The 27463-nt window shown below is 50.4% G+C and overlaps 1 protein-coding gene across 1 annotated transcript in view; it reads left to right on the top strand.

Moving 5' to 3' along the window:
- LOC140403473 (pro-neuregulin-3, membrane-bound isoform-like) overlaps positions 1–27463 on the top strand; it is a 439024-nt gene that overhangs the window by 242084 nt on the left and 169477 nt on the right. Inside the window, exon 3 of the mRNA XM_072491373.1 lies at positions 19339–19412. The gene's annotated coding sequence lies outside the window, so the exon portion shown is untranslated. The remainder of the gene's footprint in view (positions 1–19338; positions 19413–27463) is intronic.

Raw genomic sequence — 27463 nt, 5'->3', positions numbered from 1 at the left:
GCTGGTTTCAGTGCTGTCTGGTTCCTTGCAGGTTTCAATACACATGATTTCTGTATTTGCTAGTCTTTGCCTGTGTTGGCTGAATTTCCCTTCAGCCTTTGCGGTTCTCCATTTTAAGTCGGGAAGTGACCAACTCAGGTGGCTACACTTGGAACCTAGTCGAATAGGATTCGATGGGCCTGGAAGGTGTGAAAGATGGGGGGATGGGATCGAAACTGGGAGAGATGTCTTCAAGAGGAAGTGGATGGGGGGATTCTGGGAGGGAGGGGGGAGGGGTTCACTGGCAACAAACGGGTGGGGTGGGTCAGACCCAGTGGGCGGAGAGGAGGGGTGAGAGGTCCCCGGTCGGAATAGTAACATGGAATGGGCGGCACAGTGGCAGCACAGCAGCACAGTGGTTAGCACTGTTGCTTTACAGCTGCACGATCCCAGGTTCGATTTCCGGATGGGTGACTGCCTGTGTGGAGTGCACGTTCTTCCCGTGTCTGCCTGAGTTTCCTCCGTGTGCTCCAGTTTCCTCCCACAAGTCCCAAAAGACCGTGCTTGTTAGGTAATTTGGACATTCTGAATTCTCCCTCTGTGTACCTGAACAGGTGCTGGAATGTGGCGACTAGGGGCTTTTCACTATTACTTAATTGCAGTGTTAATGTCAGCCTACTTGTGACAATAAATATTATATTATGCGAGGGGGTTAGGGGGACCGGTGAAGAGGTTGAGGGTTTTTGCACATTTGGAGTCTAAAGGCCAACATGGTGATGCTGCAGGAGACCCACCTGAGGTTGAATGATGAGGTGAGGCTTAGGAAGGGTTGGGTGGGTAAGGTTTTCCACTCTGGGTTCGATAGCAGGGGGCTCGGGGGGTGGGTAGCGGTATTGGTGGGCAAGAGAGTGAGGTTTCAGATGGAGAAGGTGGTGGCAGGCGTGATAGTGACGTGGACGTTCGAGGGGAGGCTAGTGGCACTGGTGAGCATTTATGGCCCCAATTAGGGTGATGCAGGGTTTGTGAAGACGGTGCTGGGTGAATGTGGTCTGGAGAGGGGGATGGCTCAGAGGCCAGGGTGGAGAATGGATGTGGGATTGTTAAGGGACCGGAGATTATGCGATAAGATTGGGAAGGTGATCTAGGAATGAGCGGGGTTTGATTGCACAGGGGAAGTTTCGCAGTCGGTGGTCTGGGAGACTCTGAAGGCAGTAATAGTGGGGGGAGGGGAGGGCGGCTGGAGGTGATCTCGTTTAAGGCTAAGGTGGAGAAGGAGGAGAGAGAGTAGTGCCAAACATTGATAGGGAAGATGCGGGGGACCCGGGCCCAGCCCTCTTGGCCAAGAGGAAGGAGCTTCAGGCAAAGTTTGACCAGTTGTCTACAGGGAAAGCGGTGCACCAGTTGAGAAGGGCGAGGGGGGCAGTCTACAAACATGGGGAGAAGTAAGTCGGCCGGCCAGCTCCAGAGGGAGGTGGCGGCGCAGGAGATAGTTCAGGTACGGAATAAGATGGGGAAGGTAGTGGTGGCCCCGGAGCAGATCAAAGAACAATCCAGCACAGGAACAGGAACAGGCCCTTCAGCTCTCCAAGCCTGCGCCGATCACGTGTCCAATCTAGACCAACTGCCTGTATCCTTCTATACCGCGTCTGTTCATGTGTCTATCCAGATAAGTCTTAAAAGTCGCGAACGTATCTGCCTCAACCACCTCACTGGGCCGTGCATTCCAGGCTACAACCACCCTCTGTGTAAAAAACATCCCCCGCACATCTCCACTGAACCTTTCCCCCCTCACCTTGAACTTGTGCCCCCTTGTAATTATCATTTCTGCCCTGGGAAAAAGTCTCCAACTGTTCACCCTATCTATACCCCTCATAATTTTATAAACTTCTATCAGGTCGCCCCTCAGCCTTCGTCTCTCTAGTGAGGCAACCCCAGTTTATTCAATCTCTCCTCATAGCTAATACCCTCCATACCCGGCAACATCCTGGTAAACCTTTTCTGTCCTCTCTCCAAAGCCCCCGTGTCCTTCTGATAATGCGGGGACCAGAATTGGACACAGTATTCCAAATGTGGCCTAAACAACATTCTATATAATTGTAACATAATTTTCGAACTTTTATACTCGATACCCCGTCCTATGAAGGCAAGGATGCCATATGCTTTCTTTACCACCACTTCCACCTGTGCTGCCACTTAAGGATCTGTGGACCTGCACGCCCAGAGCTCTGTGTCTCTGCTCCTGATGGTTCTGCCATTGATTTTCTAGCTCCCACCTGAATTGGATCTTCCAAAATGCATTACCTCACATTTGTCCGGGTTAAATTCCATCTGCAATTTCTCGGCCCAATTTTTCTGTCTATCTATATCCTGTTGTATTCTCTGACAATCTTCATCACTATCCACAACTCCAGCAATCTTAGTATCATCCGCAAACTTGCAAAAACACCCTTCCACTGCTACCCTCTGTTTTCTATGGCCAAGCCAGTTCTGGATCCATCCAGCTAGTTCACCTCTGACCCCATGTGATCTCATCTTTTGCACAGCCTGCCATGAGGGACCTTATCAAATGCTTCACTAAAGTCCATGTAGACAACATCCACAGCCCTTCCTTCGTCAATCATTTTTGTCACCTCAAAAAATTCAATTAGCTTAGTGAGACATGGGGCGGGATTCTCCACTCCCGCGCCGAAGTGGCCGCGCCGTCGTGAACGCCGTCGAGGTTCACGACGGCGCGAAGCGGCCCCGGTCCCGACCGATTCAGGCCCTGACACTGGGCCAGGATCGGGGCCGCGTCAACTACAAGCGCCAGGCCTTGTCGCCCGCGTAAAGGCTGCGCCGCATAAATGACGCGGCCGGCGCCGCATAACAGGCATCATCCGCGCATGCGTGGTTGCCGTCCTACAAAACAAAGAACAAAGAAATGTACAGCACAGGAACAGGCCCTTCGGCCCTCCAAGCCCGTGCCGACCATACTGCCCAACTAAACTACAATCTTCTACACTTCCTGGGTCCGTATCCTTCTATTCCCATCCTATTCATATATTTGTCAAGATGCCCCTTAAATGTCCCTATCGTCCTTGCTTCCACCACCTCCTCCGGTAGCGAGTTCCAGGCACCCACTACCCTCTGCGTAAAAAACTTGCCTCGTACATCTACTCTAAACCTTGCCCCTCTCACCTTAAACCTATGCCCCCTAGTAGTTGACCCCTCTACCCTGGGGAAAAGCCTCTGACTATCCACTCTGTAAAGTCCTCTCCGTCCTCTCTAAGTCCGCCCCGCAAGAAGATGGCGGACGGATCTTGCGGGGCCGCGGAAGGAAGGAGGTCCTCCTTCAGAGAGGACGGCCCAACGATCGGTGGGCACCGATCGCGGGCCACCCCACATTTAAGGTACCCCCCCGGTGCAGGAACCCCCTCGCCCCCCCGCAGGCCGCCCCCCCCCAGCGTTCACGCACCGCTCACAATGGCAGCGACCAGGTGTGGACGGCGCCGGGGGGAACCCGCCGTTTTGGCCTGACCGCTCGGCCCATCCGGGCCTCAGAATAGCGGGGGTGCCGGCGAATCGCCATTTTGGGTGTCTCCGGCGATTCTCCGGCCTGCGGCCCGCGAAACTCGACCGGGCCATTCCCGCCGCTTGGGAGAATTGCGGGACGGCGTCAGACCGGCGGCCCGGAAAATTTTGGCAGCCCAGGCAATTCTTCCAACCGGCGCGGGAGTGGAGAATCGCGCCCCCGACCTCCCTCGTACAAAACCGTGCTGTCTGTCGCTAATAAGACCATTCACTTCCAAATGTGCATAGATCCCATCTCCGAGAATCTTTTCCAACAATTTCACTATCTCTGACATCAAGCTCATTGGCCTATAACTACCCGGATTATCCTTGCAACACTTCTTAAATAGCGGTACAACATTGGCTATCCTCCAATCCTCTGGGATCTCACCTGTGTCAGAGGCCTGGCGATTACCTCAGAAATCTGGGATAGATGCCATCTGGCCCTGGGGATTTGTCTACTGTAATGTTTTTTAACACACCTAACACTTCCTCCCTCGTAATAACGACCTGTTCTAAAGTGTTTACACATCCCTCTGAGACAGCATCAATCAACGTGTCCCTCTCTTTTGTCAATACCGATGCAAAGTGCTCATTAAGGACCTCACCTGCTTTCTCTGGTTCTAGAACAAAGAACAAAGAAATGTACAGCACAGGAACAGGCCCTTCGGCCCTCCAAGCCCATGCCGACCATGCTGCCCGACTAAACTACAATCTTCTACACTTCCTGGGTCCGTATCCCTCTATTCCCATCCTATTCATGTATTTGTCAAGATGCCCCTTAAATGTCACTATCGTCCCTGCTTCCACCACCTCCTCCGGTAGCGAGTTCCAGGCACCCACTACCCTCTGTGTAAAAAACTTGCCTCGTACATCTACTCTAAACCTTGCCCCTCTCACCTTAAACCTATACCCCCTAGTAATGGACCCCTCTACCCTGGGGAAAATCCTCTGATTATCCACTCTGTCTATGCCCCTCATAATTTTGTAGACCTCTGTCAGGTCGCCCCTCAACCTCCGTCGTTCCAGTGAGAACAAACCGAGTTTATTCAACCGCTCCTCATAGCTAATGCCCTCCATACCAGGCAACATTCTGGTAAATCTCTTCTGCGCACTCTCTAAAGCCTCCGCATCCTTCTGGTAGTGTGGCGACCAGAATTGAACACTATACTCCAAGTGTGGCCTAACTAAGGTTCTATACAGCTGCAACATGACTTGCCAATTCTTATACTCAATGCCCCGGCCAATGAAGGCAAGCATGCCGTATGCCTTCTTGACTACCTTCTCCACCTGTGTTGCCCCTTTCAGTGACCTGTGGACCTGTACTCCTAGATCTCTCTGACTTTCAGTACTCTTGAGGGTACTCCATTCACTGTATATTCCCTACCTGCATTCGACCTTCCAAAATGCATTACCTCACATTTGTCCGGATTAAACTCCATCTGCCATCTCTCTGCCCAAGTCTCCAAACAATCTAAATCCTGCTGTATCTTCTGACAGTCCTCATCGCTATCCGCAATTCCACTAACCTTTGTGTCATCTGCTAACTTACTAATCAGACCAGTTACATTGTCCTCCAAATCATTTATATATACTACAAACAGCAAAGGTCCCAGCACTGATCCCTGCAGAACACCACTGGTCACAGCCCTCCAATTAGAAAAGCATCCTTCCATTGCTACTCTCTGCCTTCTATGACCTAGCCAGTTCTGTATCCGCCTTGCCAGCTCACCCCTGATCCCGTGTGACTTCACCTTTTGTACTAGTCTACCATGAGGGACCTTGTCAAAGGCCTTACTGAAGTACATATAGACAATATCCACTGCCCTAACTGCATCAATCATCTTTGTGACCTCCTCGAAAAACTCTATCAAGTTAGTGAGACACGACCTCCCCTTCACAAAACCATGCTGCCTCTCACTAATATGTCCATTTGCTTCCAAATGGGAGTAGATCCTGTCTCGAAGAATTCTCTCCAGTAATTTCCCTACCACTGAAGTAAGGCTCACAGGCCTGTAGTTCCCTGGATTATCCTTGCTACCCTTCTTAAACAGAGGAACAACATTGGCTATTCTCCAGTCCTCCGGGACATTCCCTGAAGACAGCGAGGATCCAAAGATTTCTGTCACAGCCTCAGCAATTTCCTCTCCAGCCTCCTTCAGTATTCTGGGGTAGATCCCATCAGGCCCTGGGGACTTATCTACCTTAATATTTTTTAAGACACCCAACACCTCGTCTTTTTGGATCTCAATGTGACCCAGGCTATCTACACACCCTTCTCCAGACTCAACATCTACCAATTTCTTCTCTTTGGTGAATACTGATGCAAAGTATTCATTTAGTACCTCGCCCATTTCCTCTGGCTCCACACATAGATTCCCTTGCCTATCCTTCAGTGGGCCAACCCTTTCCCTGGCTACCCTCTTGCTTTTTATGTACGTGTAAAAAGCCTTGGGATTTTCCTTAACCCTATTTGCCAATGACTTTTCGTGACCCCTTCTAGCCCTCCTGATTCCTTGCTTAAGTTCCTTCCTACTTTCCTTATATTCCACACAGGCTTCGTCTGTTCCCAGCCTTTTAGCCCTGACAAATGCCTCCTTTTTCTTTTTGACGAGGCCTACAATATCTCTCGTTATCCAAGGTTCCCGAAAATTGCCGTATTTATCCTTCTTCCTCACAGGAACATGCCGGTCCTGAATTCCTTTCAACTGACACTTGAAAGCCTCCCACATGTCAGATGTTGATTTGCCCTCAAACATCCGCCCCCAATCTAGGTTCTTCAGTTCCCGCCTAATATCGTTATAATTAGCCATCCCCCAATTTAGCACATTCACCCTAGGACCTACACATTCTACACATAATTTCCCTCCTTTGTCCTTGAGTGGACCAACTCTTTATCTAGCTACCCTCTTTTTTCTGATATACGTATAAAATGCCTTGGGATTCTCCTTAATCCTGTCTGCCAAGGACCTTTTGTGACCCCTTTTTGCCCTCCTAACTCCCTGCTTGAGCTCTTTTCTACTTTCCTTGGATTCCTCAAGTGCTTCATCTGTTTTTAGTTGCCTGTACCTCATGTATGCATTTTTTTTCTTTTTGACAAGGTTCTCAATTTCCCTGGTCATCCATGGTTCCCGAATCCTGCCTTTCCTGTCCTTCCTTTTACCGGCACGTGCCTGCCCTGCACTCCCATCAGCTGCTCCTTAAAAGACTCCCACATGCCAAATGTGGAGTTACCCTCAAACAGCATCTCCCAAACAACTGCCTCCAAATCCTGCCTAATCTGGTTGTAGTTAGCCTTCCCCCAATTTAGCACCTTAACCCTAGGACAACACTCGTCCTTTTCCCTGAGATCAATAAAGTTTTTGAAGAGTTCTATGAGAAGTTGTATCGGTCAGAGCCACCAGGAAAGGAGTGAGAGATGAGGGAGTTCCTGGACGAGTTGGAGTGCCCGAGGTTGGGGGAAGAGAACAGGGCAGTGCTGGAGAGGTCAGTGGGGGAGCTGGAGGTAAAGGAAGCAATTGGGAGGACGCGATCAGGGAAGGTGGCGGGACCAGATAGGTTCCCAGTGGAATATTATAAGAAGTTTAAGGACATGTTGGCGCCGCTGATGGTGGGAATATTTAAGGAGACAATAGGTCTTGCCACAGACGTTGGGGCAAGCTTCGATTTCCCTGCTGTTAAAGAAGGATAAGGACCCAGTGGAGTGTGGGTTGTATAGGCCCATATCCCTACAGAATGTAGATGCCAAAATATTGGCAAAGGTGTTGGCGACAAGGTTGGAGGGGTGTCTCCCGAATGTGATAGGAGAGGATCAGACAGGGTTCGTGAAGGAAAGGCAGCTGTTTTTGAATGTGAGGAGGTTGTTAAATGTGATCATGTTGCCGGCAGAGGGAAAGGAGACAGAGATCGTGATGGCACTGGATGGAGAGAAGGCGTTTGATCGGGTGGAGTGGAATTATTTGATGGCGGTATTGGAAAGATTTGGAATCGGGCCAAGGTTTGCTGCATGGGTACGGCTGCTGTTTAGGGAGTCAATGACGAGTGTTCGCACTAATAATATGAATTTGGGGTACCTTGTACTGCATCGGCGTACGAGGCAAGGGTGTCCTATGTCCTCCCCTGTTGTTTGTATTGGCTATAGAGCCCTTGGCCAAGGAGCTCGGGGCTGTGGAAGGGGATAGTGAGGGGTGGGGGTGGAGCATAGGGTATCCTTACATGCTGCTAATCTGCTATGGTACATTTCAGAGCCAAGCACGTCGGGGGGAGTATAATGGGGCTGCTCCAAAGATTTGGGTGGTTCTCGGGTATAAATTGAACCAAGGCAACGAGTATTTTAGGGTTTCCCAGCCGGGATGGGGGTGGGGTAGGGGGAACCGCCATTTTGTCTGGTGGCAACCCACTTTAGGGACTGGGGGGTGTAGGTGGTGCAGGATTGGGGTGGGCTCCGAAGGTATAATTTTAATAGTTTGGTGGGGAAGGTAAAGGCCGATTTGGCAAGGTGGGACTGTCTTTGACAGGTCGGGTGCATACCGTTAAAATGAATGTGTTACCGCCAATTTTGTTCCTATTTCAGTGCCTGTCGGTCTTTCTACCAAAATCTTTCTTCAAGGAAGTGGACAAATTAGCTACCTCGTTTATTTGGAATGAGGAAGGTGGCCAGTGTTAGGAGGATGGCCGTGCAGAGAGGCCGACAGGTGGGGGGGGCTCGGCATCCCAAACTTACTGTACTATTACTGGGTGGCGAATGCGGAGAAGGTACGGATCTGGGTTAAGAGAGGGCAATCCCGATGGGTTAAGATGGAGAAGGACTTGTGCAGGGGGCCGAGGTTGTGGGCCCAAGCAACGGCGCCGCTCCCAATGGCACCGGGTAAGGATTCAGGGAGTTTGGTGGTGATGGCCACTTTGAAGATCTGGAGGCAATTTAGGCAACGCTTTAAGCTGGGGGCCGGGTCAGGGGGATGCCGATTCGGGGAATCATGAGTTTGAGCCGGGAGGATGGATGGCAGGTTTCGGAGATGGGATGAAAGGGCGATTAAAGAAATGAAGGATCTGTTTCTTGCGAGCTTGGAGGAGCTGGAAGAGAAGCACTAGGTGACACCGGTGGAAAGGTTTAGGCACCTGCAGGGTCGAAATTTTGCAAGGAAGGTTTTCCCGACCATCCTGATCACGCCCGACTCCTCATTACTGGAGGCAGTACTGTCTGCAGGGGGGTTGGAGAACATACAGTGCAGAAGGAGGCCATTCAGCCCATCGAGTCTGCACCGACCCACTTAACCCTCACTTTAATCCTATCCCCTTAACCCAATTAACCCTCTTAACCTTTTTTGGACACTAAGGGCAATTTAGCAAGGCCAATCCACCCAACCTGCCCATCTTTGGACTGTGGGAGGAAACCGGAGCACCCGGAGGAAACCCACACAGACATGGGGAGAACGTGCAGACTGCGCACAGACAGTGACACAGCAGGGAATCAAACCTGGGACCCTGGCGCTGTGAAGCCACAGTGCTAACCACTGTGCTACCATGCTGCACCGAAGGGGGTGTGTCGGTGATTTATGGGAGGATCCTGGAGGAGGATATGGTGACCATGGAGGAGGGTAAGGGGAAATGGGAGGAAGAGCTGGGGGGGGGGGGGGGGGGGGGAGGAAGAGCTGGGGGGAGGAAGAGCTGGGGGTGGGGGGAGGATGAGCTGAGGGGAGAGGAAGAGCTGGGTGGGGAGGAAGAGCTGGGGGCGGCAATGGAAGAGGGACTGTGGTGAGAGGTGCTGGGAAGGTGAACACCTCAACCACTTGTGCAAGGTTGGGGCTGATACAATTGAAGATGTGCCTTCTGTTTGAGGGGGTGGAGGATGTTTGTGAGCGATGTGGGAGGGGCCCCGCAAACCATGTTCACATGTTTTGGCCCTGCCCGAAGCTGCAAAGGTATTGGAGGGAGGTATTTAGCACTATCTCGGGGGTATGGCATACGGATATGGAGCCTGCACCCCGAGAAACCGTTTTCGGGGTGTCGGACCGGCCTGAGTTGCAGGCGGGTGCGGGGCAGATGTTTTGGCCTTCGCCTCGCTGATTGCTCATAGGTGGCTCTTGTTGGGATGGAGTTCAGCTTCTCCACCCTGTGCCTCGGTGTGGCAGGGGGACCGGCTAGAGTTCTGAGCCCTGGAGGAGGTGTGGTTTGAGCTGAGGGGTGCAGGTGGGGGGACGAAGGAGGGGTTTTACAATTCTTGGGGTTTGTTTATCAGCACTTTCAGGAGTTGGTTGCCGATGAATGCTAAGGTAGTGGGGTGGGCGGGGGGGGGGGGGGGGATTGTTTCCCATTTTTGTTCTACGAGTCTATATTTTAGGTTTTATATTGTTGTGCTTGTTGTTGTTTTCTATCTTTGTATGGCAAAAATGATGAAAATATGACGAGTAAAAATATTTTTTTTAAAAACAAGGATGGGTGTGAGGCATTGTCAGTGCCACCTTATAGATGACCCTTTAAAAGGAGTTGTGGTGACAAATCCACTTCCTCTGTTTAAGACTAAGCTAACCAACTCTAATACAGAAGAACCATCAGATGAGGCTGCAGCCCAGGTGATCACTGGCTGAAGTCAATCACCGCAACAGAAAAGGAATAGTTTGGGGTTTATAAACCAGGCAGTGACTCAAATGGCTATTAAACAATAACAGTGAATTTCACGACCCATTTTGATCCTCCCCAAGCGTTTGTATCCCTACATTGTTTCTGCCGCAAACCAAGCGCATTTCAGACAAGGCGGCGCCACATGCATAGATCTCAGTTTTCCACAACCTTGATAAAAACTCGGTGATGGACTCACCCAGGGTTTTACAGCGGTATTAAACTGGTACTGCTGTATTATTACCGACAGGGTCAGATTAAAATGTTGCCCCATTAACTCCACAAGATCATCAAATGTTTTACTGTCTGGGGCTGCTGGGTAGGTACGGCTCCGTATCACTTCGAACGTCTGTGCACCACAAGTAGCAAGCAAAAGGATTACCTGGCGGTCATTTTCCACGATATTGTTAGCCCTGAAAAAGTAACACATCCTCTGGGCGTACTGATTTCAATCTTCTAGTCCGGCATCAAACAGGTCCAATCGTCCGAAATGGTACCAACTAGAGAAGATTGGGGCTGTTTAGCACAGGGCTAAATCGCTGGCTTTGAAAGCAGACCAAGGCAGGCCAGCAGCGCGGGTTCGATTCCTGTACCAGCCTCCCCAAACAGGCGCCGGAATGTGGCGACTAGGGACTTTTCACAGTAACTTCATTGAAGCCTACTTGTGACAATAAGCGATTTTCATTTCATTCATTTCATTTCAAATGAGGCAGGATGGGAGGAAAACACCAACCTGTGTCCATGAAAGATGGCTCAGCAGGGTTGATAGCGAACCAGTCTTTATCCCATCCTTAGCACCAGTTTTGTAAGGGGCAACAAAGAGTCCACACTGAGTTATAGAGAAAAACAAAACTTACTTTACTTAACACCCCCACTGGGTCTTCTCTAGTTGGTACCTTTCTGACCGACTCTATTTATACAAAGGCACACAAACCTTGTCAAGCGTCCCCTGCCTCCTTATTGGGGGGAGCTCATATTTTGCAAGCTCTACGGAGTGGTGGATCATTCCTACCCCATAAGTCCCGTATGGTACCTAACACTTTTCCTCCCTCTTCCTCCTCTCCCCCTCCCTCTTCCCACTTTGCCCCATCCTCCCCCTGTACCCTCATCTCCCTTCCCACCCTCCCCCCCCCCCACCTCCTCCTCTTCCCCCTTCTCCACCCCCCTCCCCCTCCACACCTTGCTCCTCCTTCTCCTCCCTCTCTCCCTCCCTCCCCTATCCCTTCCCCTCTCCCCTCCACCTCACCCTTGTGTTTTGGAACAAAATTTGTGACTGAAATTGGATTTGTGTGCTGAATCCCAGTGAGAGACCTGGGAAAGAAGGAAGTGGTTTTACCTGGGGGCCAATGTAGATTTGTGACTGATTGTTTTTATGGTAACATTGGTGATGTTGAAACACTGTGTGGATTGTGAAGCTTCCCAACATTCATTCTGCTTTTGGTATTGAGGTGGATCAGATAGGATTAATGATGTGAAACTGTGTTTAACTGCGACCAGAGGTGATATTCTGCAACAACTACAGGACAGGCTGCATCAGACATTTACTTTGTTGTTGATGAAAAATACATAAAAAACCTTTCAGTATGTCCCACTCAACAAGGCATGGAAATGAAAAATATACCTTTGATTTTGTAGAACACGACAGGAGAGACAACAGGAACTGACGGTAGGGTACGAATGAGCGAAGGCTTTTTTATAGTATAGTCTTTATTAATGTCACAAGTAGGATTACATTAACACTGCAATGATGTTACTGTGAAAATCCCCTAGTTGCCACGCTCTGGCGCCTGTTCGGGTACACAGAGGGAGAATTCAAAATGTCCAATTTACCTAACAAGCAGGTCTTTCGGGATTTGTGGGAGGAAACCGGAGCACCCGGAGGAAACCCACGCAGACACGGGGAGAAGGTGCAGACTCTGCACAGACAGTGACACGGTATACACAAATAATAAAACTACAACTCTTCTCCCCAAAGGATCACCCTCAGGTCAGGGTTTTATAATAGGGTTAGCAGTAGTCGAACTCAAGTTATAAAAGTGTACATAGTGTAAATAAATGTGTTGAGGTTATCTACACGTCTGAACCTTCCTTTGACAAATGCAACATAAGGAAGCCGCTTATGTTACAAAGGCAACATAACAAAACAGGAGAGAGTCTGGAAAAAGCTGACCACCTTTTTAAAAAGCCAACGGCCATGTTGCCGTTTATCAATGGGTTGTTCTTTCCGGTGGTGGGGAGAAAAACGCAGGAGGAGGTTGAGGGCCCCGTTGAGTCTGGAGGAAGTAATGAAGGGCATTGGCTTGATGCAATCGGGTAAGGCCCCTCGCTCTGATGGCTTTCGTGTCTATTTTACAAGACGTTTGAGAGGGGGAAGATTAAGGGAGATGTGCGGGGTACGTTTTTCACAGAGTGGTGGGTGCCTGGAAAGCGCTGCCAGAGGATGTGGTGGAAGCAGGCGCATCGCAACATTTAAGAGGCATCTGGATGGGTACATGAATAGGGAGGAAATAGAGGGAGACGGATCGAGTAAGGGCAGAAGTTTTTTTAAAGTTAGGGCATCACGATCAGCACAGGAGGGCCGAAGGGCCTGTTCCTGTGATGTACATTTCTTTGTTCTTTGAATGGATCTGTTGGGCTAAATAGGGCATCAGTGCTTGTGGCGCGACTGGCTTGTCGACACTTCTTTGTCTCCAGATGCCTTCATCACATAGCTTCATTCCTGCCTCAATCCATGTCCACGTTTCCTCTCAAAAGCAGTCGCCTTGCATTGTCTGTAGGTCCAGAGTTAGACTGATTGCTCCCAGTCTGCATGTTTATATTAGTTCCTCTGGAGAACCGCAATGTGAAGCGGCTTTGGCTGCCTTGTCAGCCAGGGCGTTCCCTTGTGCTTCTGTGGTATTTCCCTTCGTATGGACCTTACATTTCAAAATGGACACAGCGCGGGATAGTTGTATGTCCTCTAGTAAGTCGGATACCTCTTTCCCATTACGTAGTGAGAAATCCTCTTCTCCGCCATAAGTGGCCAAAGTCGTGAGCAACTGCAAAGCTGTACCTTGAATCTGTATAGATGTTAGCCGTTTGACGTTTTGCTATCTGGCATGCCTCTGCCAGGCCCGTAACTCAGTCTTACTGTGCTGACCTCCCTGTGTAGGCTTTTCGATGCCATTGACAACGAAGGAGGAGCTGTCTATAAATAGGATCAGGTCTGGATTGTGCAATGGTTCCTGTGCTGCCAAGTTCGATTCCTCCATTTCGTTCAACATCTTCACACAGTCAGGCCCTCGCCTCCCCCCTCTTGCTCCTCGGGAAGCGGGAGCATAGATGATGGGTTCACCGGGCTAGCCCAGACAATTTGGAGACTGGGGGCTTCCAGGATCACTGTCCATCTGGCTGCGGCCACATGGGATACTCTGTTCATAGACAGCAGAATGTATACGGCGTGGGGGCACTTGATGGTTAGCTTTTGGTCCAGGACTAGACCCGCAGTGGCATTACAGCCTGACACATGGCTTCCATGACTCTCCGGCAACTTCCCTATCCGAGGGCCACTGCGTCCAATTTTCCCGAATAGAACGCAATAGGTCTCTGCTGATCCCCGTGTTCTGTTGCCAGTATTGCTGTCATGTATCTTTCTTTCTCATGGACAAACAAGGTAAATGGCTTCCCATTGTCGTCGATTTCCAAAGCCGTTGCTGAATGCAAGGCCGTTTTTTTAGATCTGTGACGGACTCCAGTTCTTCTCCTGTGAGGACAAATGCTTTTTTGGATTTTCACTTCCTCTTTAAAAGGTTATTCAATGACTGAGTCAGCTGTGTGTAGGAGTCAATTCAGTTACGGTTAAAGTTACGCAAACCCAGAAAGGACCTGAGTTCTTGGATAGTAGTGGGCTGTTTGGCAGCCCGAATGGCTGTGCTTCTATCCTGGGGAAGTTCTCTCTTTCCTTCCAAAAATCTTTTGTCCCAGGTACACAAGCCCTGCTTGGGTAATTTGTGCTTTGGCAATGCTGGCTTTGTGGTCCAGCATGGTACGTGGGTCTTGTTCGTGTTGTTCTTCCGTGTTGGATGCCAACAGGATGTCATCCACGTACTGGATAACAGTGGAATGCATGGTCGGTAATTCTCTCAAATGACAATGTGAAATACCATAGGGCTGTTGTGAAAACCCTGTGGGAGTCGTGTTCAGGTGTACTGTTGCTGTTGGATGGTAAAAGCGAACCACGGTTGGACCTCAGGTGCCAGTGGTACCGACCAAAATCTATTTGCCATATTTATTACCGAGAACCATTTATTTTCCAGCGTCAGAGCATTAAAATGGTGGAGGGGTCAGCTACCAAATGTGCCCTTTTATCAATATACTGGTTGGCCTTCCTGTAATCGACGGTCAGATACCAAGACCCATTGGGTTTCCGTTCTGGCCATACGGGGCTGTTCGAGGGACTATGTGTTTTTACCAGCACACCTTGCTCCTCTAGTTGTTGGATGACTGGCAAGATGCCAGCAATGGCGGTTGGACTGATGGGGAAGTGTTTGGTTCATGGTGGGGCAAACCCCATAAACAATGGCGGTTCCATCTGGAGTAGGCCAAATTCATTCTTATCTTTGGCTCATATTGGATGTTCTTTCAACTTCCTCTTCAGGCTTCTAATAGACCATGTTACCTGGCCGTCTTTTGTATCTTCGGGGAAAACATGTTAATTCTTCCCTTGTGCCCAGGAGACAGTCAATATCTTGATCGGCCACCCTCATAGTGATATACAATCTATCCCCTCGCTGTTGGATCAGTGCCAGGAGGGTTGCTGGGAGATCGAGGGAGGGCTCCCCGAGTTTTTTGCAACCTTGAGCAACTCCTTCTGTTGCTGTGGTGCAAGCTGCTTGAATCTTTGCACCAGGTCGTCTCTATCAGAGGGTGTGCTTGGTCTGTGCTGTTCCCCACATGTCCTTTTTGTTGTTCTTTGCACCCCCTCGCCCACTGGCCTGTTCTTCAGTGATAACATTTTCCAGGTCATTTTTCTTGGGTGTTGTTAATGCAAGGATCCTTGGGTTTCCATCCTGCCTGCCTGATTCGGGATTTAGCTCCCATATCCCGGTCCAATTGGTTACAACAATCCACTAATGCTGCAAAGGATGTCTCTTGGCCTCCCACCCGGTCAGAGTAACTGTCAGCACCTTTGCCAATTCTGGCTTTAATCCAGCAACAAAGGCAGCTTTCATTGGTCCGTAAGTGCTGTCGTCCATATCCTCAGGTCCCTCATCGTTCATTCCCGAGTCTTCCAACCAGACAGATCGCAACTGCTCGTCATACTCATAACACTTCCTCTGCCCATTTTTGCTGGAGGCCTCGATCTTTCCCCAGTCCATGTTTGTTGGGTTGAAAACCTGTAGGCAGTGCTGGATGGCAGCCTATCCCGCCCCTAATGGCTGCTCCTCACCCCCAAGGGCGACTCAGACCTCTCTATTTAATTTCTTCAAGTCACACCTCGGTACCATTACCGTCAGGATCTGTACCCCATCGCATGTGTGGAGGTGAGAAATGCCCTTAAACGTTTTAACTGTTCCCATGTTTTCATTCACCCTTTCTTGGGTGTGACAATTCTTTAGACCATTTTTCAATTTTTTCCGGGTCCGCTGGTGAAAATACTGGCCGTATTTAGCTTCAATTGTTTTGTTGCTACCTTCATCAGCAGTTTTTTCTGACTTAATTTTAACCCGTTTGTTCTTCAGAGGATTGAGCCCTGCCGAGGGAGGTTTCTCCTCTGAACTACTTCCTCCGCTACAGCCGCTAGTCATCTCAAAATCAGTTTCTAGACCGGCTTCGCATAACTGCCTTTTTCGCTGTTCCGCTTCTATTTCTTCCAGGTGTGGTAAATGGAACTACTGTTAATTCACGTAGTGCACTGTGATATCATGTTACTGCTGTCTCGTGTTACGTTAGGTGTTTAACCCTGTGGGCTCCACCTATGGGCCATTGTACAGCTTCACCCACAGGGGGATATGTCGGGGCATGTCGCCCATGGCTCCACCCCTTACAGGAAGTATAAAGGCAGCTGACCTGCAGAGCCGCATTCATTGTTGTACCGGTCACAGGCAGGCTCAGTTGCAAGCTGATTAAAACCACGGTTTACTTCTCAACGTGTCTCTCAGTGAATTGATGGTCGCATCACCAGGCAAGGGTTCAAATGGGACAATTTGCTCGTGGGGGATCTGAGGGATGTCCCTGACCTTTCCGCTGCTGGTTCTGTTTTTTTGTGCAATTGCTTGTTAAGTTCTTTGATTTTGGACTTGATTTCGGACAAAAGTTCCTTTACTTCGGACTTAAAGTTTTGTTACTTCGGCTTCTAACTTTCCCGATTTCAGCTTTTCTTTTTTTAACTGTATGCTTACTGCCTTGAGCTGCTCTTTCGCAGCGGTCAGTGCGCAATCATGTTGGGATTGACTCGTAATTTTGTTTCGCTGTCGAACCTGGCCATAACGACTAGGGACCATTTGGTTTGTTCCTTTTCTTTCATCCGGGTCTTGTTTCCCCAGATCCTTTCGATACCTTCCAAGGACCATTGTCCGTTGGCGGTACCATACTTTTCCTCAATCTCAGTCCAAATTTTGGATAAGTCAAACTGCTGCACTATAAACTCTTTTAATTGCTGAAGGATCTCCTTTATGGAAATGTCCGGCGGGGCCTGGCCGCCTTTGACTGTGGTCGGCAACTGTTTGTTCTTTTCCTCTGCCATGGTACCAATTATTTTAAGGGACTCAAGTCGTGAGGCCAGCCGTTATAACTATCCTGTATACCTCCGAAATCCAGACGTCTGTTTCGGGAGTTGAGCCAACTACCATACCGGAGAAGTTTGAGGCTGCGTAAGAGGGTTACCGAGTCTAAACAGCGGGCGAGGACATTTTTTTATAAATGGGTGTTCTTACTTCCAGGGCCCGATATAGGTCCGATGTCCAGATCTCCGGTTCCTTTTCCTCCAGCGACCCTGCTCACAGTACCAAATTGTAGGATCTCTTATTTTCTAATAAGAGACGGGGTCCGGTGCTAGTTTGAAATTGAGTTTATTACAAAACTTGGTTTAGAAATTTTCAAACTAAAAACAAAAGAAACAAAAATCCAGCAGGACAAAGAAAGGGAACAATGGAAAGAGAACAAAGAGAGAGTGCACTACGTGAACCAAGAGCTTTTTACATGCACACTTTGGTACCGCCCCCCCTCTCTGCCCCCTATTGGCTTACAAGTTTTGAATTGTGACTTCTGAGTAATGATCCATGCCAGCACTCACACTGGTATCTAACTTACCGGCTATGCACATTTGCAGACTGGATTCTGAAAGACTGGTGTAACATTTCACTTTTATCACCGCCAAACTGCAAATGTATAATCTGACCTTGACTCAGAACAATACAAACTTGTATTTCATCGACATCCCAACTAATTCTTTATTTGACTTTCCCACAGTTACAATACTTTCAAAACTAAGTTTTACTATTTCCCCACAGTATTCTCCCATTTATTGTGGATTCCTTTACCTTGTTATCCTTCGCCAAATGCATTACCCCACACTTCTCCAGACTGAATTCCATTCACCACTTTTCCATCGACCTGGCCAGTCCATTTTTATCTTCCTGCTGCCGACAGATATCTTCCTCATATCATCTTAATCAGGGCCCCTATATTTAAGTTGTTGATATATTCCACAAACAGGAAGGGTTCCGGTATTGAGCCTATGGAACCCTACTGGAACCAGCCTCCCTGATACAAAAAAACATCAACTATATCCCTCTGCTTTCTGTCAGTGAGCCACATTGAATCCAACTGATCATTTTTCCTTGGATACCATGAGCTTTCTATTTTCTCAGCAGTCTGTCACGTGGGACCTTGTCAAAAGCCTTGTTAGAATCTATTTAGATCATGCTTCCTCACAAAATTCAATCAAGTTCATTAGGTACAACATTCTCTTAACAAATCTGAATGTCCATGATTAACCCTGTCCTCTCTAAATTTATACCAGCTGAATGTTCTCTCTCATTGTCACTCCCTTTTAAACTGGCTGCGCTCCACCCTCGCTATTCTTGCTGACGTGCTCTACCATCTCCCCTCACTGGTAACCTGTAGAGTCAAAGAGTTGATCACATGATGTGCAAAGATGTGCAGGTTAGGTGGATTGGCCGTGCTACATTGCCCCCAGGTGGGGTTACGGGGGTAGGGTGGGGGATTGGGCCAAAGTAGGGTGGTCTTTCAGAGGGCCGATGCAGACTTGAGGTGCCGAATGGTCTCCTTCTGCACAGTAGGATTCTATGATTCTATGAAATGACTTGGATGAAGGGACTGAAGGTATGGTTGTGAAAGTTGCCAATGACGCAAAGATAGGTAGAAAATTAAATTGTGAAGAGGACACAGGAGGCTACAAAGGGACGTGGATAGGTTATATATATAGATATGGATAGTTGTATAAATATAGATAGATAGGTGAAATAAATAGAAATAGATAGGTTATATAAATGGATATAGATATAGACAGGTTATATTAATATATAGATATAAATAGTTTAGGAGAGGCAAAGACCTGGCATGCGGAGTGTAATGTGGGAAATTGTCCATTTGAGCATGAAGGATTTGAAAAAACCATATTATTTAATTGGTGAGTGACGGAAGGTGGAGTTTAAATTACAATCAGATCAGCCATGATTTTATCGAATGATGGAGCAGACTCAAAGAGCCAAGTGGCCTACTCCTTTTCCTAATTCATATGTTTGTAAGTATGTTTGTCAAAGTTCCGCCATGTATACAGCAAGGACCCAGAAATGCCAGAGCATGAGTCTCGGATCTTTATTCCACTTCTGGGACTGCACATTCTCAAGGCATGGAGGTGTAGAAACGGAAGCTCTCATGGTCTTCCTGAAATTGACTATCGGGAAACAGATAGAATAAAGACCTCCTACCTGAAGGAAGAATTGGTGATGCACCTCAGAGAAAATGCTAATATCTGGGAATGGTAACAAAATACAAATTTAATGAGTGAACACCTCTTGACCTCGTTATGTGGTCAGCCACCTCTAAATTCCATTAATGACTTCACCAGTTTGAACGAATAATGAACACCCTGTGCTGCTCTGAACAAACTTAATCTGAATTGATATTGTTTTCTGTTTTGTACATAGCTCAAACCTACTTTCTGTTTTGTATTCTCTTTTTCTTCAGGTGCAAAGAGGGTTACCAAGGTGTCCGCTGTGACCAATATTTGCCCAAAACGGATTCAATCTTATCAGACCCAAGTATGTTCCATGTTTTCTTCTTTCATTGTGAATTTCTAATGCCAACTGTTGCTATGGTGATGATCCTAAAGTTGTAGAATGGGGATGGGGGGGTGTGGAGCGAGAAAACTCCACGTACTTTACAAAATTGCAAATCATCAGTATTTCCTTCCACTTTGCACAATCGAAAAATTATCAGTCAACTGCCTTCTGATGTTGGATGGAAATGTACAGGGGACACAGCACTAGATTCCCCAAATCACACACTTACCGACATCTAGTGGGTTACCTGACACACAAACAACCCAGATTCCTCTCTTATAGAGTCAGAGCCATTTGGCCCATCGAGTTCATGTTGGCCCTCTGCAGACCCATCCAGTCAGTCCCATTCCCCCACTCTGTACCTGGAGCCCTGCAACTTTATTCCCCCTCTGCCCATCCAATTTCCTTTAGAAACCGCTTGCACCAACCTCATAGGCAGTGGGTTTCAGGTCATTACCACTCACTGCGTCAAAAAGTTCTTCCTCATATTCCCCCGCCTCCCTGCATCTGTGCCCCAAACCTGAAATGTCTGTCCTCCTAGTCCTTGTACCATCAGCCAATGGGAACAGCTTTTCTTTCTGTACCTTTTTAAAACCACTATAATCTTGTACACTTTCAAAATCACCTTTGCTACCAAGCAAATAATCCCAGCTTCTCCATCCTAACCTTGCTGCTAAAATCCTTCCTTCCTGGAACCATTCTGGTAAATCCCCTCTGCAGCCTCGCAAGGACCCTCACTACCTTCCTAAAGTGTGATGACCAGTACTGGACACAATAGTTTAGTTGTAGCCAAACCAGAACTTTGTAGATACTCAGCAAAACTTTCTTGTTTTTGTCCTCAACACCTCTATTTATGAAGTCCAAAATACAATATGCTCAGCTAGATACTCTTTGAATATGTCCTTACCAATTCTGTCAGGGAATAGTCCTCCCATCCATTGACTCTGTCTACACCTCCTGCTGCCTGGGGAAAGCGGGCAGCATAATCAAAGACCCTTCCCACCCGGCTTATTCTCTCTTCCAACTTCTTCCATCGGGCAAGAGATACAAAAGTCTGAGAACACGAACGAACAGACTCAAAAACAGCTTCTTTAAGGACTGAAGTGACCTTTCCACACATCTTCTCTGCTGAGTAGTACTACACTCCATATGCTCACCCAATGCCCGTGCATATGTTTTCGGCTGTTTTCGTTAGAGAGAAGAAGGTTAAGAGGTGACTTAATTGAGGCATACAAGATGATCAGAGGATTGGATAGGGTGGACAGTGAAAGCCTTCTTCCTCGGATGGAGATGTCTAGCACGAGGGGACATAGCTTTAAATTGAGGGGAGATAGATATAAGACGGATGTCAGAGGTAGGTTCTTTACTCAGAGAGTAGTAAGGGTGTGAAATGCCCTGCCTGCAACAGTAGTGGACTCGCCAACGTTAAGGGCATTCAAATGGTCATTGGATAGACATATGGACGATAAGGGAATAGTGTAGATGGGCTTTAGAGTGGCTTCACATGTCGGCGCAACATCGAGGGCCAAAGGGCCTGTACTGCACTGTAATGTTCTATGTTCTAAATTATGTTCCTATGCATGTCCTATGTTTTTTCATGTATGGAACAATCTGACTGTACTGTACGCAGACCAATATTATTCCCTGTACCTCAGTACACGTGACAATAAATGAAATTCAAATTATTCTGTAATATTTTGAGTAATATAACTGTTGGCTCTTATGGACATTATGAGAATTTTGATGGTAACCTCAGATTATTAATAATAATAATAATAATAATAGCTTATTGTCACAAATTCGCTATTACTGTGGAAAGCTCCTAGTCGCCACATTCCGGCGCCTGTTTGGGGAGGCTGGTACGGGAATTGAACCGTGCTGCTGGCCTTGTTCTGCATTACAAGCCAGCTGTTTAGTCCACTGTGCTAAACCAGCCCCTTGTACACATTGTAAGGATGGAAGGGTCCCGACTGCAAAAGTGTGAAAAAAATGTTCACTTTCTGTCCTTCAATAAGTTTGGGTCCAATCTTTCCTGATTTCTTGGGAGGTGTAGCCCGGACGCAGGGCCCCATTCCCATCACTCCCTTTGTTTCTTTACACTCTTCACTGACCAAACCTAGAGCAACAGGTAATGTCCAGCACCTTCCTGATCCCGCACATTCCCCATACAGCACCCACCTGACCCCGCACATTCCCCATCCAGCACTTTGCTGATCCCGGGCATTCCCCATCCAGCACCTTCCTAATCCCGCACATTCCCCATCCAGCTCCTTCCTGATCCTGCACATTCCCCAACCAGCACCCTTCTGATCCCGCACATTCCCCATCCAGCACCTTGCACATCCCGCACGTTCCCCATCCAGCTCCTTCCTAATCCCGCACATTCCCCATCCAGCACCCTCCTGATCCCGCACATTCCCCATCCAGCACCTTGCTGATCCTGCACATTCCCCATCCAGCAGCCTCCTGATCCCGCACATTCCCCATCCAGTACCTTCCTGATCCCGCACATTCCCCATCCAGCACCTGCCTGATCCTGCACATTCCCGATCCAGCACCTTGCTGATCCCGCACATTCCCCATCCAGCACATTCCTGATCCCGCACATTCCTCATCCAGCACATTCCTGATCCCGCACATTCCTCATCCAGCACCCTCCTGAACCCACACATTCCCCATCCAGCACCCTTCTAATCCCGCACATTCCCCATCCAGCACCTTGCCGATCCCGCACATTCCCCATTCAGCACACTCCTAATCCCGCACATTCCCCATCCAGCATCCTCCTAATCCTGCACATTCCCCATCCAGCACCTTGCTGATCCCACACATTCCCCATCCAGCTCCTTCCTGATCCCTCACATTCCCCATTCAGCACCCTCCTGATCCCGCACATTCCCCATCCAGCACCTTCCTAATCCCGCACATTCCCCATCCAGCTCCTTCCTGATCCTGCACATTCCCCAACCAGCACCCTCCTGATCCCGCACATTCCCCATCCAGCACTTTGCACATCCCGCACATTCCCCATCCAGCTCCTTCCTAATCCCGCACATTCCCCATCCAGCACCCTCCTGATCCCGCACATTCCCCATCCAGCACCTGCCTGATCCCGCACATTCCCCATCCAGCACCTTGCTGATCCTGCACATTCCCCATCCAGCACCCTCCTGATCCCGCACATTCCCCATCCAGCACCTTGCTGATCCCGCACATTCCCCATCCAGCCCCTTGCTGATCCCGCACATTCCTCATCCAGCACCCTCCTGGTCCCGTACATTCCCCATCCAGCACCTTGCTGATCCCGCACATTCCCCACCCAGCTCCTTGCTGTTCCCGCACATTTCCCATCTAGCACCTTTCTGATCCCACACATTCCCCATCCAGCACCCTCCTGATCCCGCACATTCCCCATCCAGCACCCTCCTGATCCCGCACATTCCCCATCTAGCACCCTCCCGATCACGCACATTCCCCATCCATCACCCTCCTGATCCCACACATTCCCCATCCAACACCCTCCTGATCATGCACATTCCCCATCCAGCACCCTCCTGATCCCGCACATTCACAATCCAGCACCGTCCTGATCCCGCACATTCCCCATCCAGCACCCTCCTGATCCAGCACATTCCCCATCCAGCACTTTGCTGATCCCGCACATTCCCCATCCGGCACCCTCCTGATCCCGAACATTCCCCATCCAGCACCCTCCTGATCCAGCACATTCCCCATCCAGCACACTCCTGATCCCGAACATTCCCCATCCAGAACCCTCCTGATCCAGCACATTCCCCATCCAGTACCTTGCTGATCCCGCACATTCCCCAACCAGCCCCTTGCTGATACCGCACATTCCCCATCCAGCACCTTGCTGATCCCGCACATTCCCCATCCAGCTCCTTCCTGATCCTGCACATTCCCCATCCAGCACCCTCCTGCTACAGCACATTCCCCATCCAGCACCCTCCTGATCCCACACATTCCCCATCCAGCATCCTCCTGATCCCACACATTCCCCATCCAGCACCCTCCTGATCCCGCACAATCCCCATCCAGCCCCTTGCTGATCCAGCACATTCCCCTTCCAGCACCTTGCTGATCCCGGACATTCCCCATCCAGCACCCTCCTGATCCCGCACAATACCCATCCAGCCCCTTGCTGATCCAGCACATTCCCCATCCAGCAGCCTCCTGATCCCGCACATTCCCCATCCAAAACCCTCCTGATCCCGCACATTCCCCATCCAGCACCCTCCTGGTCCAACACATTCCCCATCCAGCACCCTCCTGATGCCGCACATTCCCCATCCAGCACCCTCCTGATCCCGAACATTCCCCATCTAGAACCCTCCTGATCCAGCACATTCCCCATCCAGCACTTTGCTGATCCCGCACATTCCCCATCCGGCACCCTCCTGATCCCGAACATTCCCATTCCAGAACCCTCCTGATCCCAAACATTCCCCATCCAGCACCCTCCTGATCCAGCACATTCCCCATCCTGCACATTGCTGATCCCGCATATTCCCCATCCAGCCCCTTGCTGATACCGCACATTCCCCATCCAGCACCTTGCTGATCCCGCACATTCCCCAACCAGCTCCTTCCTGATCCTGCACATTCCCCATCCAGCACCCTCCTGATCCAGCACATTCCCCATCCAGCACCCTCCTGATCCAGCACATTCCCCATCCAGCACCCTCCTGATCCAGCAAATTCCCCATCCAGCACCCTCCTGATCCCGAACATTCCCCATCCTGCACACACCTGGTCCCGTACATTCCCCATCCAGCACCTTGCTGATCCCGCACATTCCCCATTCAGCTCCTTGCTGATCCCGCACATTTCCCATATAGCACCTTCCTGATCCCACACATTCCCCATCCAGCACCCTCCTGATCCCGCACATTCCCCATCCAGCACCCTCCTGATCCCGCAGATTCCCCATCTAGCACCCTTCCGATCACGCACATTCCCCATCCATCACCCTCCTGATCCCGCACATTCCCCATCCAGCACCCTCCTGATCCCGCACATTCCCCATCCAGCACCCTCCTGATCCCGCACATTCCCAATCCAGCACTTTGCTGACCCTGCACATTCCTCATCCGGCACCCTCCTGATCCCGAACATTCCCATTCCAGAACCCTCCTGATCCCGAACTTTCCCCATTCAGCACCCTCCTGATCCAGCACATTCCCCATCCAGCACCTTGCTGATCCCGCACATTCCCCATCCAGCCCCTTGCTGATACGACACATTCCCCATCCAGCACCTTGCTGATCCCGCACATTCCCCATCCAGCTCCTTCCTGATCCTGCACATTACCCATCCAGCACCCTCCGGATCCCGCACATTCCCCATCCAGCAACCTCCTGATCCCGCACATTCCCCATCCAGCACCTTCCTGATCCCGCAAATTCCCCATCCAGCACCTGCCTGATCCCGCACATTCCCGATCCAGCACCTTCCTGATCCCGCACATTCCTCATCCAGCACCTTCCTGATCCCGCACATTCCCCATCCAGCCCGTTACTGATCCCAATCATTCCACATCCAGCACCTTGCTGATCCCGCACATTCCCCATCCAGCCCCTTGCTCATCCCGCACATTCGTCATCCAGCACCTTGCTGATCCTGCAGATTCCCCATCCAGCACCTTCCTGATCCCAAACATTCCCCATCCAGCACCCTCCTGATCCCGCACATTCCCCATCCAGCACCCTCCTGATCCCGCACATTCCCCATCCAGCACCCTCCTGATCCCGCGCATTCCCCATCCAGCACTCTCCTGATCCCGTACATTCCCCATCCAGCACCTTGCTGATCCCGCACATTCCCCAACCAGCACCCTCCTGATCCCGCACATTCCCCATCCAGCACCCTCCTGATCCCGCGCATTCCCCATCCAGCACTCTCCTGATCCCGTACATTCCCCATCCAGCACCTTGCTGATCCCGCACTTTCCCCATCCAGCTCCTTGCTGATCCCGCACATTCCCCATCTAACAACCTCCCGATCACGCACATTCCCCATCCAGCACCCTCCCGATCCCGCACATTCCCCATCCAGCACCTTTCTGATCCCACACATTCCCCATCCAGCACCCTCCTGATCCCGCACATTCCCCATCCAGCACCCTCCCGATCACGCACATTCCCCATCCAGCACCTTTCTGATCCCACACATTCCCCATTCAGCACCCTCCTGATCCCGCACATTCCCCATCCAGCACCCTCCTGATCCCGCACATTCCCCATCTAGCACCCTCCCGATCAAGCACATTCCCCATCCAGCACCCTCCTGATCCCGCACATTCCCCATCCAGCACCCTCCTGATCCCACACATTCCCCATCCAGCACCCTCCTGATCCCGCACATTCCCCATCCAGCACCCTCCTGATCCCGCACATTCACAATCCAGCACCGTCCTGATCCCGCACATTACCCATCCAGCACCCTCCTGATCCCGAACATTCCCCATCCAGAACCCTCCTGATCCAGCACATTCCCCATCCAGCACTTTGCTGATCCTGCACATTCCCCATCCAGCACCTTGCTGATCCTGCACATTCCCCATCCAGCACCCTCCTGATCACGCACGTTCCCCATCCAGCACCTTGCTGATCCCGCATTTTCCCCATCCAGCACCCTCCTGATCCGGCACATTCACAATCCAGCACCCTCCTGATCCAGCACATTCCCCATCCAGCACCCTCCTGATCCCACACATTCCCCATCCAGCACCCTCCTGATCCCGGACATTCCCCATGAAGCACCCTCCCGATCCCGCACATTCCCCATCCAGCACCTTTCTGATCCCACACATTCCCCATTCAGCACCCTCCTGATCCCGCACATTCCCCATCCAGCACCCTCCTGATCCCGCACATTCCCCATCTAGCACCCTCCCGATCAAGCACATTCCCCATCCAGCACCCTCCTGATCCCGCACATTCCCCATCCAGCACCCTCCTGATCCCACACATTCCCCATCCAGCACCCTCCTGATCCCGCACATTCCCCATCCAGCACCCTCCTGATCCCGCACATTCACAATCCAGCACCGTCCTGATCCCGCACATTACCCATCCAGCACCCTCCTGATCCCGAACATTCCCCATCCAGAACCCTCCTGATCCAGCACATTCCCCATCCAGCACTTTGCTGATCCTGCACATTCCCCATCCAGCACCTTGCTGATCCTGCACATTCCCCATCCAGCACCCTCCTGATCACGCACGTTCCCCATCCAGCACCTTGCTGATCCCGCATTTTCCCCATCCAGCACCCTCCTGATCCGGCACATTCACAATCCAGCACCCTCCTGATCCAGCACATTCCCCATCCAGCACCCTCCTGATCCCACACATTCCCCATCCAGCACCCTCCTGATCCCGCACATTCCCCATACAGCACCTTGCTGATTCTGCACATTCCCCATCCAGCTCGCTCCGGATCCCGCAAATTCCCCATCCAGCACCCTCCTGATCCCGCACATTCCCCATCCAGCACCCTCCTGATCCCGCACATTCCCGATCCAGCACCTTGCTTATCCCGCACATTCCCCATCCAGCACCGTCCTGATCACGCACATTCCCCATCCAGCAACGTGCTGATCCCGCACATTCCCCATCCAGCACCGTCCTGATCCCGCACATTCCCCATCCAGCTCCTTCCTGATCCCGCACATTCCCCTTCCAGCACCCTCCTAATCCTGCACATTCCTCATTCAGCACCCTCCTGTTCCCGCACATTCCCCATCCAGCACATTTCTGATCCCACACATTCCCCATCCAGCACCCTCCTAATCCCGCACATTCCCCATTCAGCACCCTCCTGATCCCGCACATTCCCCATCCAGCACCCTCCTGATCCCGCACATTCACCATCCAGCACCCTCCTGATCCCGCACATTCCCCATTCAGCACCCTCCTGATCCCGCACATTCCCCATTCAGCACCATCCTGATCCCGCACATTCCCCATCCACCATCCTCCTGATCCAGAACATTCCCCATCCAGAAC

This window comes from Scyliorhinus torazame, chromosome 28 (assembly GCF_047496885.1).
Source record: "Scyliorhinus torazame isolate Kashiwa2021f chromosome 28, sScyTor2.1, whole genome shotgun sequence".
Taxonomy (NCBI): Eukaryota; Metazoa; Chordata; class Chondrichthyes; order Carcharhiniformes; family Scyliorhinidae; genus Scyliorhinus; species Scyliorhinus torazame.
Note: the sequence above shows the minus strand (reverse complement) of the source record. Positions and strands in the feature narration are given on the sequence as shown.